The sequence below is a fragment of the Scyliorhinus torazame genome, chromosome 4 (assembly GCF_047496885.1).
Source record: "Scyliorhinus torazame isolate Kashiwa2021f chromosome 4, sScyTor2.1, whole genome shotgun sequence".
Lineage (NCBI taxonomy): Eukaryota > Metazoa > Chordata > Chondrichthyes > Carcharhiniformes > Scyliorhinidae > Scyliorhinus > Scyliorhinus torazame.
The window spans coordinates 55,921,805-55,936,406 of record NC_092710.1 but is presented as its reverse complement, the minus strand read 5'-3'; the positions used below and the strand labels follow the sequence as shown (position 1 = coordinate 55,936,406).

General features: G+C 43.7%; 6 non-coding genes across 6 annotated transcripts; all 6 read right to left on the bottom strand.

The window, feature by feature from the left end:
• Positions 1-2,356: 2,356 nt before the first annotated feature.
• trnas-aga (transfer RNA serine (anticodon AGA)) lies at positions 2,357-2,438 on the bottom strand. The gene has a single exon. It is a non-coding gene; the product is annotated as a tRNA-Ser (tRNA).
• Positions 2,439-4,344: 1,906 nt separating this feature from the next.
• Positions 4,345-4,426, bottom strand: trnas-aga (transfer RNA serine (anticodon AGA)). Its single transcript has one exon. It is a non-coding gene; the product is annotated as a tRNA-Ser (tRNA).
• Positions 4,427-6,333: 1,907 nt separating this feature from the next.
• trnas-aga (transfer RNA serine (anticodon AGA)) lies at positions 6,334-6,415 on the bottom strand. Its single transcript has one exon. It is a non-coding gene; the product is annotated as a tRNA-Ser (tRNA).
• Positions 6,416-8,290: 1,875 nt separating this feature from the next.
• trnas-aga (transfer RNA serine (anticodon AGA)) lies at positions 8,291-8,372 on the bottom strand. The gene has a single exon. It is a non-coding gene; the product is annotated as a tRNA-Ser (tRNA).
• A 1,894-nt stretch (positions 8,373-10,266) lies between these two features.
• Positions 10,267-10,348, bottom strand: trnas-aga (transfer RNA serine (anticodon AGA)). The gene has a single exon. It is a non-coding gene; the product is annotated as a tRNA-Ser (tRNA).
• A 3,864-nt stretch (positions 10,349-14,212) lies between these two features.
• Positions 14,213-14,294, bottom strand: trnaf-aaa (transfer RNA phenylalanine (anticodon AAA)). The gene has a single exon. It is a non-coding gene; the product is annotated as a tRNA-Phe (tRNA).
• Between the last annotated feature and the right edge of the window lie 308 nt (positions 14,295-14,602).

The window sequence follows — 14,602 nt, the reverse complement described above, 5'->3', positions numbered from 1 at the left end:
TCTTACAACACCAGGTTAACGTCCAACAGGTATGTTTCGAAACACTAGCTTTTCTGCATTCACCATAGCCAATCCCTGGACAAAAGTGAAAATTGGAATTGTTGCTCGCATGATCCAGGCATTTTACTTCTCCCCTCCCTGGTCAATAACGCTTGCCCATGGCCTAAGTCTTCATCAGCAAGCTGAATGTACATCTCTGTTCACTAATTAATAGCATATGTTCCATTGTAAAATTCTTATCCAGAAAGCGCTGTGTACTTTTCCAATCACTGAATAATAACACATGTTGAACTGTGTCCCGACTTTTCAAATAGAGCGCACTCTGTTGGGAAAAACAACTCGTCTTTTTGCAAAGTGTGGGATACCATTTCGCATCAGACACCATTCGTTCCAAAGAACGTGGTGAAACTTGAACCTGAATGAGAAAAAGAACATACGTAATCGGCAGGGTTCGAACCACCGCGGGGAAATTTCTAGACCATCGCCTTAACCACTCGGCCACGACTACATGAGCAGAAAAGCTGGTTCGGTGATTTGCTGCGGAAGGTATTTTTTTATTCGGTAGGAGCAGGCAGACACACATAATACAATTCTGAACATTATTGTGTTCATAATAAGTATTCTTTCATCAGAACCTGACGAAATCCAAACCCGAGATGAGCCAATAGCTTTGTTAAAGTTGCTATAGGAAAGTTTTGATAGCACCGCTTTGTTGAATTAGGAAATGCCATTTGATGTGATTTAAATTCGCAATTTGCTGTTGGACTCTGTGCATTTTCTTTCTGTATTTGTTGACAGGGCGATAATGCACCGACAGAAATCACAATACAAACTAGAGTTACTGCTGGATTCTGAAAATGCAGGAATTATCCTCAGGGTCCTGAAACATCTGGGTTAAATCAAATCCATTAAATATCAACTCACAAAAACAGAAACTTCAGGGAACACTCAGCCGGTCTGGCATCATCAGTGGAGAGAGAAACGGAGTTAACGTTTCCAATCCACATCAACGAAAGGGAGGATTTTACATTTATTATCAAATATCAGTTCGATACTCCCTGCGCTTCAGACCCAAAATGCCCAAATGTCACAAAAATATTCTCAACATTCTTCTAAATCCACGAACCAGTTCACATTCAGATGCAGAAATACTCCCTCCCACCTCCCTCGCTGCTGCCTGCCGATGGAAATGACCCGCCAGCAATCCAATGGCTTGTTCACCATACTCACAGCCAATCCCTTGCGGGCCTCCATTGCTGAACCGCCCTCCCTTTCGATAGAAGATCAAACTTCACCTGCAACTCCTTCCGCCTCACTACATGTCCCGCTTCCGTGTGCATCAGATATATTCCATCGCCCGCCAACATTTCCCCGATCCACGCTGCCCTTCCTAACGCGCCTCGCTAACCACCTTTGTCTTGAATGAATTGACCTCCCCCCTCACTACCGCCTTCCATACCTTCCAAACCACGGACGGCGAGACGTTCCCATTTTGGTTCATTTCCACATACTCCTCAATCACTTTCTCCTCTTAATGCAAAAAATCGGGTCTGCCATCAAACCCACAATGGCAAGTAATTGTTAACAATAAAGAAGAATCCTGAGTGCAATGGAAGGTAGATGGAGTTTGAAACTATGGTTATTTGAATTGCACCCGCGGACGTTCGCGACTTGAGAGTCCTCATTTGATCGCCACAAGGTTAAATTGGCAATGCTCGGTAAGCGAACCCGGATCTCGTGCATGGGAGACAGCCAACATTCCTGACTGACGGGTGAGTGAGGCTTATTTCTCTCCATGCTTGTTCCCTCTTAGTTTCTAGTATTTATTCAACCATCTACAATCAATTTGCGATATACACTATCCAAAAATCATTCACATTGTCTTAGTTTGGAGATAGCCATGATTTAGAGATGCCGGTGTTGGACTGTGGTGAGCACAGTACGATGTCTGACAACACCAGGTTAACGTCCAACAGGTATGTTTCGAACCACTAGCTTTTCTGCATTCACCATAGCCATTCCCTGGACAAAATCGAAAATTGGAATAGTTGCTCGCATGATTCAGGCTTTTACTTCTCCCCTCCCTAGTCAATAACGCTTGCCCATGGCCTAACTCGTCATCAGCAAGCTGAATGTACATCTCCGTTCACTAATTAATGGCATATGTTCCATTGTATAATTCTTATCCAGAAAGCGTTGTGAACTTTTCCAATCACTGAATAATAACACATGTTGAACTGTGTCCCGACTTTTCAAATAGAGCGCACTCTGTTGGGAAAAACAACTCGTCTTTTTGCAAAGTGTGGGATACCATTTCGCATCAGACACCATTCGTTTGAATGCGAAAAAGAACATACGTAGTCGGCAGGGTTCGAACATGCGTGGGGAGACCCCAATGGATTTCTAGTCCATCGCCTTAACCACTCGGCCACGACTACACGAGACTAGATGCTGTTCGGTGATTTGACGCGCAAGGCATTTTTTTATTCGGTCGTAGCAGGCAGACACACATAATACAATTCTCAACATTATTGAGTTCGCAATAAATATTCTTTCATTCAGAACCTGACGAAATCCAAACCCGAGATGAGCCAATAGCTTTGTTAAGGTTGCTATAGGAAAGTTTTGATAGCACCGCTTTGTTGAATTAGGAAATGCCATTTGATTTGATTTAAAATCGCAATTTGCTGTTGGACTCTGTGCATTTTCTTTCATTATTTGTTGACAGGGCGATAATGCACCGACAGAAATCAAAATACAAACTGGAGTTAGTGCTGGATTCTGAAAATGCAGGTCTTATCCTCAGGGTCCAGAAACATATGTGTTCAAGCAAATCCATTAAATTTCAACACACAAAAACAGAAACTTCAGGGAAAACTCAGCCGGTCTGGCATCATCAGTGGAGAGAGAAACGGAGTTAACGTTTCCACTCCGCATCAACTAAAGAGAGGATTTTACATTTATTATCAAATATCAGTTCGATACTCCCCTCGCTTCAGATCAAAAATGCCCAAATGTCACAAAAATATTCTGAACATTCTTCTAAATCCACGAACCAGTTCACATTCAGATGCAGAAATACTCCCTCCCACCTCCCTCGCTGCTGCCTGTCGATGGAAATGACCCGCCAGCAATCCAATGGCTATCTCACCATATTCACAGCCAATCCCTTGCGGGCCTCCATTGCTGAACCGCCCTCCCTTTCGATAGAAGATCAAACTTCACCGGCAACTCTTTCCTCCTCACTACATGTCCCTCTTCCGTGTGCATCAGATATATTCCATCGCCCGCCAACATCTCCCCGATCAACGCTGCCCTCCCTTCCGCGCCTCGCTACCTACCTTTGCCTTGAATGAAATTACCTCCCCTCACTCCCGCCTTCCATACCTTGCAAACCACGGACGGCGAGACGTTCCCATTTTGGTTCATTTCCACATACTCCTCAATCACTTTCCCCATCTTAATGCAAAAAATCGGGTCTGCAATCAAACCCACAATGGCAAGTCATTTTGAACAATAAAGAAGAAGCCGGAGTTCAATGGAAGGTAGGTTGAGTTTGAAACTATGGTTATTTGAATTGCACCCACGGACGTCTTTCGAGTCACAAAGCAACGTTCGCGACTTGAGAGTCCTCATTTGATCGCCCTAAGGTTAAATTGGCAATGCTCGGTAACAGAACCCGGATCCAGTGCTTGGGAGACAGCCAATATTCCTGACTGACGGGTGAGTGAGGATTATTTCTCTCCATGCTGGTCTTGACTTGTTCCCTCTTAATTTCTAGTAATTATTCAACCATCTAAATATATATTGCGATATACACTATCCAAAAAGCATTCACATTGTCTTAGTTTGGAGATAGCCATGATTTGGAGATGCCGGTGTTGGACTGTGGTGAGCACAGTAAGATGTCTTACAACACCAGGTTAATGTCCAACAGGTTTGTTTCGAAACACTGGCTTTTCTGCATTCACCATAGCCAATCCCTGGACAAAATTGAAAATTTGAATTGTTCCTCGCATGATTCAGGCATTTTACTTCTCCCCTGCCTGGTCAATAACGCTTGCCCATGGCCGAAGTCTTCATCAGCAAGCTGAATGTACATCTCCGTTCACTCATTAATAGCATATGTTCCATTGTAAAATTCTTATCCAGAAAGCGCTGTGTACTTTTCCAATCACTGAATAATAACACATGTTTAACTGTGTCCCGACTTTTCAAATAAAGCGCACTCTGTTGGGAAAAACAACTCGTCTTTTTGCAAAGTGTGGGATACCATTTCGCATCAGACACCATTCGTTCCAAAGAACGTGGTGAAACTTGAACCTGAATGAGAAAAAGGGAATACGTCATCGGCAGGGCTCGAACCTGCGCGGGGAGACCCCAATGGATTTCTACTCCATCGCCTTAACCACTCGGCCACGACTACATGAGCGCAAAAGTTGCTTCGGTGATTTGACGCGGAAGGTATTTTTTTATTCGGGAGGAGCAGGCAGACACTCATAATACAATTCTGAACATTATTGTGTTCATAATAAGTATTCTTTCATTCAGAACCTGACGAAATCCAAACCCGAGATGAGCCAATAGCTTTGTTAAGGTTGCTATAAGAATGTTTTGATAGCACCGCTTTGTTGAATTAGGAAATGCCATTTGATTTGATTTAAATTCGCAATTTGCTGTTGGACTCTGTGCATTTTCTTTCATTATTTGTTGACAGGGCGATAATGCACCGACAGAAATCAAAATACAAACTGGAGTTAGTGCTGGATTCTGAAAATGCAGGTCTTATCCTCAGGGTCCAGAAACATATGTGTTCAAGCAAATCCATTAAATTTCAACACACAAAAACAGAAACTTCAGGGAAAACTCAGCCGGTCTGGCATCATCAGTGGAGAGAGAAACGGAGTTAACGTTTCCACTCCGCATCAACTAAAGAGAGGATTTTACATTTATTATCAAATATCAGTTCGATACTCCCCTCGCTTCAGATCAAAAATGCCCAAATGTCACAAAAATATTCTGAACATTCTTCTAAATCCACGAACCAGTTCACATTCAGATGCAGAAATACTCCCTCCCACCTCCCTCGCTGCTGCCTGTCGATGGAAATGACCCGCCAGCAATCCAATGGCTATCTCACCATATTCACAGCCAATCCCTTGCGGGCCTCCATTGCTGAACCGCCCTCCCTTTCGATAGAAGATCAAACTTCACCGGCAACTCTTTCCTCCTCACTACATGTCCCTCTTCCGTGTGCATCAGATATATTCCATCGCCCGCCAACATCTCCCCGATCAACGCTGCCCTCCCTTCCGCGCCTCGCTACCTACCTTTGCCTTGAATGAAATTACCTCCCCTCACTCCCGCCTTCCATACCTTGCAAACCACGGACGGCGAGACGTTCCCATTTTGGTTCATTTCCACATACTCCTCAATCACTTTCCCCATCTTAATGCAAAAAATCGGGTCTGCAATCAAACCCACAATGGCAAGTCATTTTGAACAATAAAGAAGAAGCCGGAGTTCAATGGAAGGTAGGTTGAGTTTGAAACTATGGTTATTTGAATTGCACCCACGGACGTCTTTCGAGTCACAAAGCAACGTTCGCGACTTGAGAGTCCTCATTTGATCGCCCTAAGGTTAAATTGGCAATGCTCGGTAACAGAACCCGGATCCAGTGCTTGGGAGACAGCCAATATTCCTGACTGACGGGTGAGTGAGGATTATTTCTCTCCATGCTGGTCTTGACTTGTTCCCTCTTAATTTCTAGTAATTATTCAACCATCTAAATATATATTGCGATATACACTATCCAAAAAGCATTCACATTGTCTTAGTTTGGAGATAGCCATGATTTGGAGATGCCGGTGTTGGACTGTGGTGAGCACAGTAAGATGTCTTACAACACCAGGTTAATGTCCAACAGGTTTGTTTCGAAACACTGGCTTTTCTGCATTCACCATAGCCAATCCCTGGACAAAATTGAAAATTTGAATTGTTCCTCGCATGATTCAGGCATTTTACTTCTCCCCTGCCTGGTCAATAACGCTTGCCCATGGCCGAAGTCTTCATCAGCAAGCTGAATGTACATCTCCGTTCACTCATTAATAGCATATGTTCCATTGTAAAATTCTTATCCAGAAAGCGCTGTGTACTTTTCCAATCACTGAATAATAACACATGTTTAACTGTGTCCCGACTTTTCAAATAAAGCGCACTCTGTTGGGAAAAACAACTCGTCTTTTTGCAAAGTGTGGGATACCATTTCGCATCAGACACCATTCGTTCCAAAGAACGTGGTGAAACTTGAACCTGAATGAGAAAAAGGGAATACGTCATCGGCAGGGCTCGAACCTGCGCGGGGAGACCCCAATGGATTTCTACTCCATCGCCTTAACCACTCGGCCACGACTACATGAGCGCAAAAGTTGCTTCGGTGATTTGACGCGGAAGGTATTTTTTTATTCGGGAGGAGCAGGCAGACACTCATAATACAATTCTGAACATTATTGTGTTCATAATAAGTATTCTTTCATTCAGAACCTGACGAAATCCAAACCCGAGATGAGCCAATAGCTTTGTTAAGGTTGCTATAAGAATGTTTTGATAGCACCGCTTTGTTGAATTAGGAAATGCCATTTGATTTGATTTAAATTCGCAATTTGCTGTTGGACTCTGTGCATTTTCTTTCTGTATTTGTTGACAGGGCGATAATGCACCGACAGAAATCACAATACAAACTGGAGTTAGTGCTGGATTCTGAAAATGCAGGAATTTTCCTCAGGGTCCAGAAACATCTGGGTTAAAGCAAATCCATTAGATTTCAACTCACAAAAACAGAAACTTCAGGGGAAACTCAGCCGGTCTGGCATCATCAGTGGAGAGAGAAACGGAGTTAACGTTTCCACTCCGCATCAACTAAAGGGAGGATTTTACATTTATTATCAAATATAAGTTCGATACTCCCCGCGCTTCAGATCCAAAATGCCCAAATGTCACAAAAATATTATCAACATTCTTCTAAATCCACGAACCAGTTCACATTCAGATGCAGAAATACTCCCTTCCACCTCCATCGCTGCTGCCTGCCGATGGAAATGACCAGCCAGCCATCCAATGGCTTGTTCACCATACTCATAGCCAATCCCTTGCGGGCCTCCATTGCTGAACAGCCCTCCCTTTCGATAGAAGATCAAACTTCACCTGCAACTCCTTCCTCCTCACTAAATGTGCCGCTTCCGTGTGCATCAGATATATTCCATCGCCCGCCAACATCTCCCTGATCCACGCTGCCATTCCTAACGCGCCTCGCTAACCACCTTTGTCTTGAATGAAATGACCTCCCCCCTCACTACCGCCTTCCATACCTTCCAAACCACGGACGGCGAGACGTTCCCATTTTGGTTCATTTCCACATACTCCTCAATCACTTTCTCCTCTTAATGCAAAAAATTGGGTCTGCCATCAAACCCACAATGGCAAGTAATTGTTAACAATAAAGAAGAAACCTGAGTTCAATGGAAGGTAGATGGAGTTTGAAACTATGGTTATTTGAATTGCACCCGCGGACGTTCGCGACTTGAGAGTCCTCATTTGATCGCCACAAGGTTAAATTGGCAATGCTCGGTAAGCGAACCCGGATCTCGTGCTTGGGAGACACCCAACATTCCTGACTGACGGGTGAGTGAGGCTTATTTCTCTCCATGCTTGTTCCCTCTTAGTTTCTAGTATTTATTCAACCATCTACAATCAATTTGCGATATACACTATCCAAAAATCATTCACATTGTCTTAGTTTGGAGATAGCCATGATTTAGAGATGCCGGTGTTGGACTGTGGTGAGCACAGTACGATGTCTGACAACACCAGGTTAACGTCCAACAGGTATGTTTCGAACCACTAGCTTTTCTGCATTCACCATAGCCATTCCCTGGACAAAATCGAAAATTGGAATAGTTGCTCGCATGATTCAGGCTTTTACTTCTCCCCTCCCTAGTCAATAACGCTTGCCCATGGCCAAACTCTTCATCAGCAAGTTGAATGTACATCTCCGTTCACTAATTAATGGCATATGTTCCATTGTATAATTCTTATCCAGAAAGCGTTGTGAACTTTTCCAATCACTGAATAATAACACATGTTGAACTGTGTCCCGACTTTTCAAATAGAGCGCACTCTGTTGGGAAAAACAACTCGTCTTTTTGCAAAGTGTGGGATACCATTTCGCATCAGACACCATTCGTTACAAAGAACGTGGTGAAACTTGAACCTGAATGAGAAAAAGAACATACGTAGTCGGCAGGGTTCGAACCTGCTCGGGGAGACCCCAGTGGATTTCTAGCCCATCGCCTTAACCACTCGGCCACGACTACACGAGAGCAGATGCTGTTCGGTGATTTGACGCGGAAGGCATTTTATTATTCGGTAGTAGCAGGCAGACACACATAATACAATTCTCAACATTATTGAGTTCGCAATAAATATTCTTTCATTCAGAACCTGACGAAATCCAAACCCGAGATGAGCCAATAGCTTTGTTAAGGTTGCTATAGGAAAGTTTTGATAGCACCACTTTGTTGAATTAGGAAATGTCATTTGATTTAATTTAAATTCGCAATTTGCTGTTGGGCTCTGTGCATTTTCTTTCATTATTTGTTGACAGGGCGATAATGCACCGACAGAAATCAAAATACAAACTGGAGTTAGTGCTGGATTCTGAAAATGCAGGAATTATCCTCAGGGTCCAGAAACATCTGGGTTAAAGCAAATGCATTAAATTTCAACACACAAAAACAGAAACTTCAGGGAAAACTCAGCCGGTCTGGCATCATCAGTGGAGAGAGAAACGGAGTTAACATTTCCACTCCGCATCAACTAAAGAGAGGATTTTACATTTATTATCAAATATCAGTTCGATACTCCCCTCGCTTCAGATCCAAAATGCCCAAATGTCACAAAAATATTCTGAACATTCTTCTGAATCCACGAACCAGTTCACATTCAGATGCAGAAATACTCCGCCCCACCTCCCTCGCTGTTGCCTGCCGATGGAAATGACCCGCCAGCAATCCAATGGCTTTCTCACCATATTCATAGCCAATCCCTTGCGGGCCTCCATTGCTGAACCGCCCTCTCTTCCGATAGAAGATCAAACTTCACCGGCAACTCCTTCCTCCTCACTACATGTCCCTCTTCCGTGTGAATCAGATATATTCCATCGCCCGCCAACATCTCCCCGATCAACGCTGCCCTCCCTCCCGCGCCTCGCTACCTACCTTTGTCTTGAATGAAATGACCTCCCCTCACTCCCGCCTTCCATACCTTCCAAACCACGGACGGCGAGACGTTCCCATTTTGTTTCATTTCCACATACTCCTCAATCACTTTCTCCTCTTAATGCAAAAAATCGTGTCTGCCATCAAACCCACAATGGCAAGTCATTGTTAACAAAAAAGAAGAAGCCTAAGTTCAATGGAGGGTAGATGGAGTTTGAAAATATGGTTATTTGAATTGCAACCGCGGACGTCTTTACAGTCACAAAGCAAGTTCGCGACTTGAGAGTCCTCATTTGATCGCCACAAGGTGAAATTGGCAATGCTCGGTAAGCGAGCCCGGTTCTGGTGCTTGGGAGAAAGCCAACATTCCTGACTGACGGGTGAGTGAGGCTTATTTCTCTCCATGCTTGTTCCCTCTTAGTTTCTAGTATTTATTCAACCATCTACAATATATTTGCGATATACACTATCCAAAAAGCATTCACATTGTCTTAGTTTTGAGATAGCCATGATTTGGAGATGCCGGTGTTGGACTGTGGTGAGCACAGTAAGATGTCTTACAACACCAGGTTAATGTCCAACAGGTTTGTTTCGAAACACTGGCTTTTCTGCATTCACCATAGCCAATCCCTGGACAAAATTGAAAATTTGAATTGTTCCTCGCATGATTCAGGCATTTTACTTCTCCCTTCCCTGGTCAATAACGCTTGCCCATGGCCGAAGTCTTCATCAGCAAGCTGAATGTACATCTCCGTTCACTCATTAATAGCATATGTTCCATTGTAAAATTCTTATCCAGAAAGCGCTGTGTACTTTTCCAATCACTGAATAATAACACATGTTGAACTGTGTCCCGACTTTTCCAATAGAGCGCACTCTGTTGGGAAAAACAACTCGTCTTTTTGCAAAGTGTGGGATACCATTTCGCATCAGACACCATTCGTTCCAAAGAACGTGGTGAAACTTGAACCTGAATGAGAAAAAGGGAGTACGTAATCGGCAGGGTTCGAACCTGCGCGGGGAGACCCCAATGGATTTCTACTCCATCGCCTTAACCACTCGGCCACGACTACATGAGCGCAAAAGCTGCTTCGGTGATTTGACGCGGAAGGTATTTTTTTATTCGGGAGGAGCAGGCAGACACACATAATACAATTCTGAACATTATTGTGTTCATAATAAGTATTCTTTCATTCAGAACCTGACGAAATCCAAACGCGAAATGAGCCAATTGCTTTGTTAAGGTTGCTATCGGAAAGTTTTGATAGCACCACTTTGTTGAATGAGGAAATGCCATTTGATTTGATTTAAATTCGCAATTTGCTGTTGGACTCTGTGCATTTTCTTTCTGTATTTGATGACAGGGCGATAATGCACCGACAGAAATCACAATACAACTGGAGTTACTGCTGGATTCTGAAAATGCAGGAATTATCCTCAGGGTCCAGAAACATATGGGTTAAAGCAAACCCATTAAATTTCAACACACAAAAACAGAAACTTCAGGGAAAACTCAGCCGGTCTGGCATCATCAGTGGAGAGAGAAACGGAGTTAACGTTTCCACTTCGCATCAACTAAAGAGAGGATTTTACATTTATTATCAAATATAAGTTCGATACTCCCCTCGCTTCAAATCCAAAGTGCCCAAATGCCACAAAAATATTCTCAACATTCTTCTAAATCCACGAACCAGTTCACATTCAGATGCAGAAATACTCCCTCCCACCTCCCTCGCTGCTGCCTGCCGATGGAAATGGCCCGTCAGCAATCCAATGGCTTGCTCACCATACTCATAGCCAATCCCTTTCGGGCCTCCATTGCTGAACCGCCCTCCCTTTCGATAGAAGATCAAACTTCACCTGCAACTCCTTCCTCCTCACTACATGTCCCGCTTCCGTGTGCATCAGATATATTCCATCGCCCGCCAACATTTCCCCGATCCACGCTGCCCTTCCTAACGCTCCTCGCTAACCACCTTTGTCTTGAATGATATGACCTCCCCCCCTCACTACCGCCTTCCATACCTTCCAAACCACGGACGGCGAGACGTTCCCATTTTGGTTCATTTCCACATACTCCTCAATCACTTTCTCCTCTTAATGCAAAAAATCGGGTCTGCCATCAAACCCACAATGGCAAGTAATTGTTAACAATAAAGAAGAAACCTGAGTGCAATGGAGGGTAGATGGAGTTTGAAACTATGGTTATTTGAATTGCAACCGCGGACGTCTTTACAGTCACAAAGCAAGTTCGCGACTTGAGAGTCCTCATTTGATCGCCACAAGGTTAAATTGGCAATGCTCGGTAAGCGACCCCGGATCTAGTGCTTGGGAGACAGCCAACATTCCTGACTGACGGGTGAGTGAGGATTATTTCTCTCCATGCTGGTCTTGACTTGTTCCCTCTTAGTTTCTAGTATTTATTCAACCATCTACAATCAATTTGCGATATACACTATCCAAAAAGCATTCGCATTGTCTTAGTTTGGAGATAGCCATGATTTAGAGATGCCGGTGTTGGACTGTGGTGAGCACAGTACGATGCCTTACAACACCAGGTTAACGTCCAACAGGTATGTTTCGAAAGACTAGCTTTTCTGCATTCACCATAGCCAATCCCTGGACAAAATCGAAAATTGGAATTGTTGCTCGCATGATTCAGGCATTTTACTTCTCCCCTCCCTGGTCAACAACGCTTGCCCATGGCCTAAGTCTTCATCAGAAACCTGAATGTACATCTCCGTTCACTCATTAATAGCATATGTTCCATTGTAAAATTCTTATCCAGAAAGCGCTGTGTACTTTTCCAATCACTGAATAATAACACATGTTGAACTGTGTCCCGACTTTTCCAATAGAGCGCACTCTGTTGGGAAAAACAACTCGTCTTTTTGCAAAGTGTGGGATACCATTTCGCATCAGACACCATTCGTTCCAAAGAACGTGGTGAAACTTGAACCTGAATGAGAAAAAGGGAATACGTGATCGGCAGGGTTCGAACCTGCGCGGGGAGACCCCAATTGATTTCTACTCCATCGCCTTAATCATTCGGCCACGACTACATGAGCGCAAAAGCTGCTTCGGTGATTTGACGCGGAAGGTATTTTTTTATTCGGGAGGAGCAGGCAGACACACATAATACAATTCTGAACATTATTGTGTTCATAATAAGTATTCTTTCATTCAGAACCTGACGAAATCCAAACCCGAGATGAGCCAATAGCTTTGTTAAGGTTGCTATAAGAATGTTTTGATAGCACCGCTTTGTTGAATTAGGAAATGCCATTTGATTTGATTTAAATTCGCAATTTGCTGTTGGACTCTGTGCATTTTCTTTCTGTATTTGTTGACAGGGCGATAATGCACCGACAGAAATCACAATACAAACTGGAGTTAGTGCTGGATTCTGAAAATGCAGGAATTATCCTCAGGGTCCAGAAACATCTGTGTTAAAGCAAATCCATTAGATTTCAACTCACAAAAACAGAAACTTCAGGGGAAACGCAGCCGGTCTGGCATCATCAGTGGAGAGAGAAACGGAGTTAACGTTTCCACTCCGCATCAACTAAAGGGAGGATTTTACATTTATTATCAAATATAAGTTCGATACTCCCCGCGCTTCAGATCCAAAATGCCCAAATGTCACAAAAATATTATCAACATTCTTCTAAATCCACGAACCAGTTCACATTCAGATGCAGAAATACTCCCTTCCACCTCCATCGCTGCTGCCTGCCGATGGAAATGACCAGCCAGCCATCCAATGGCTTGTTCACCATACTCATAGCCAATCCCTTGCGGGCCTCCATTGCTGAACAGCCCTCCCTTTCGATAGAAGATCAAACTTCACCTGCAACTCCTTCCTCCTCACTAAATGTGCCGCTTCCGTGTGCATCAGATATATTCCATCGCCCGCCAACATCTCCCTGATCCATGATGCCATTCCTAACGCGCCTCGCTAACCACCTTTGTCTTGAATGAAATGACCTCCCCCCTCACTACCGCCTTCCAAAACTTCCAAACCACGGACGGCGAGACGTTCCCATTTTGGTTCATTTCCACATACTCCTCAATCACTTTCTCCTCTTAATGCAAAAAATTGGGTCTGCCATCAAACCCACAATGGCAAGTAATTGTTAACAATAAAGAAGAAACCTGAGTTCAATGGAAGGTAGATGGAGTTTGAAACTATGGTTATTTGAATTGCACCCGCGGACGTTCGAGACTTGAGAGTCCTCATTTGATCGCCACAAGGTTAAATTGGCAATGCTCGGGAAGCGAACCCGGATCTCGTGCTTGGGAGACAGCCAACATTCCTGACTGACGGGTGAGTGAGGCTTATTTCTCTCCATGCTTGTTCCCTCTTAGTTTCTAGTATTTATTCAACCATCTACAATCAATTTGCGATATACACTATCCAAAAATCATTCACATTGTCTTAGTTTGGAGATAGCCATGATTTAGAGATGCCGGTGTTGGACTGTGGTGAGCACAGTACGATGTCTGACAACACCAGGTTCACGTCCAACAGGTATGTTTCGAACCACTAGCTTTTCTGCATTCACCATAGCTATTCCCTGGACAAAATCGAAAATTGGAATAGTTGCTCGCATGATTCAGGCTTTTACTTCTCCCCTCCCTCGTCAATAACGCTTGCCCATGGCCTAACTCTTCATCAGCAAGCTGAATGTACATCTCCGTTCACTAATTAATGGCATATGTTCCATTGTATAATTCTTATCCAGAAAGCGTTGTGAACTTTTCCAATCACTGAATAATAACACATGTTGAACTGTGTCCCGACTTTTCAAATAGAGCGCACTCTGTTGGGAAAAACAACTCGTCTTTTTGCAAAGTGTGGGATACCATTTCGCATCAGACACCATTCGTTCCAAAGAACGTGGTGAAACTTGAACCTGAATGCGAAAAAGAACATACGTAGTCGGCAGGGTTCGAACCTGCGCGGGGAGATCCCAATGGATTTTTAGTCCATCGCCTTAACCACTCGGCCACGACTACACGAGAGCAGATGCTGTTCGGTGACTTGACGAGGAAGGCATTTTTTTATTCGGTAGTAGCAGGCAGACACACATAATACAATTCTCAACATTATTGAGATCGCAATAAATATTCTTTCATTCAGAACCTGACGAAATCCAAACCCGAGATGAGCCAATAGCTTTGTTAAGGTTGCTATAAGAAAGTTTTGATAGCACCGCTTTGCTGAATTAGGAAATGCCATTTGATTTGATTTAAAATCGCAATTTGCTGTTGGACTCTGTGCATTTTCTTTCATTATTTGTTGACAGGGCGATAATGCACCGACA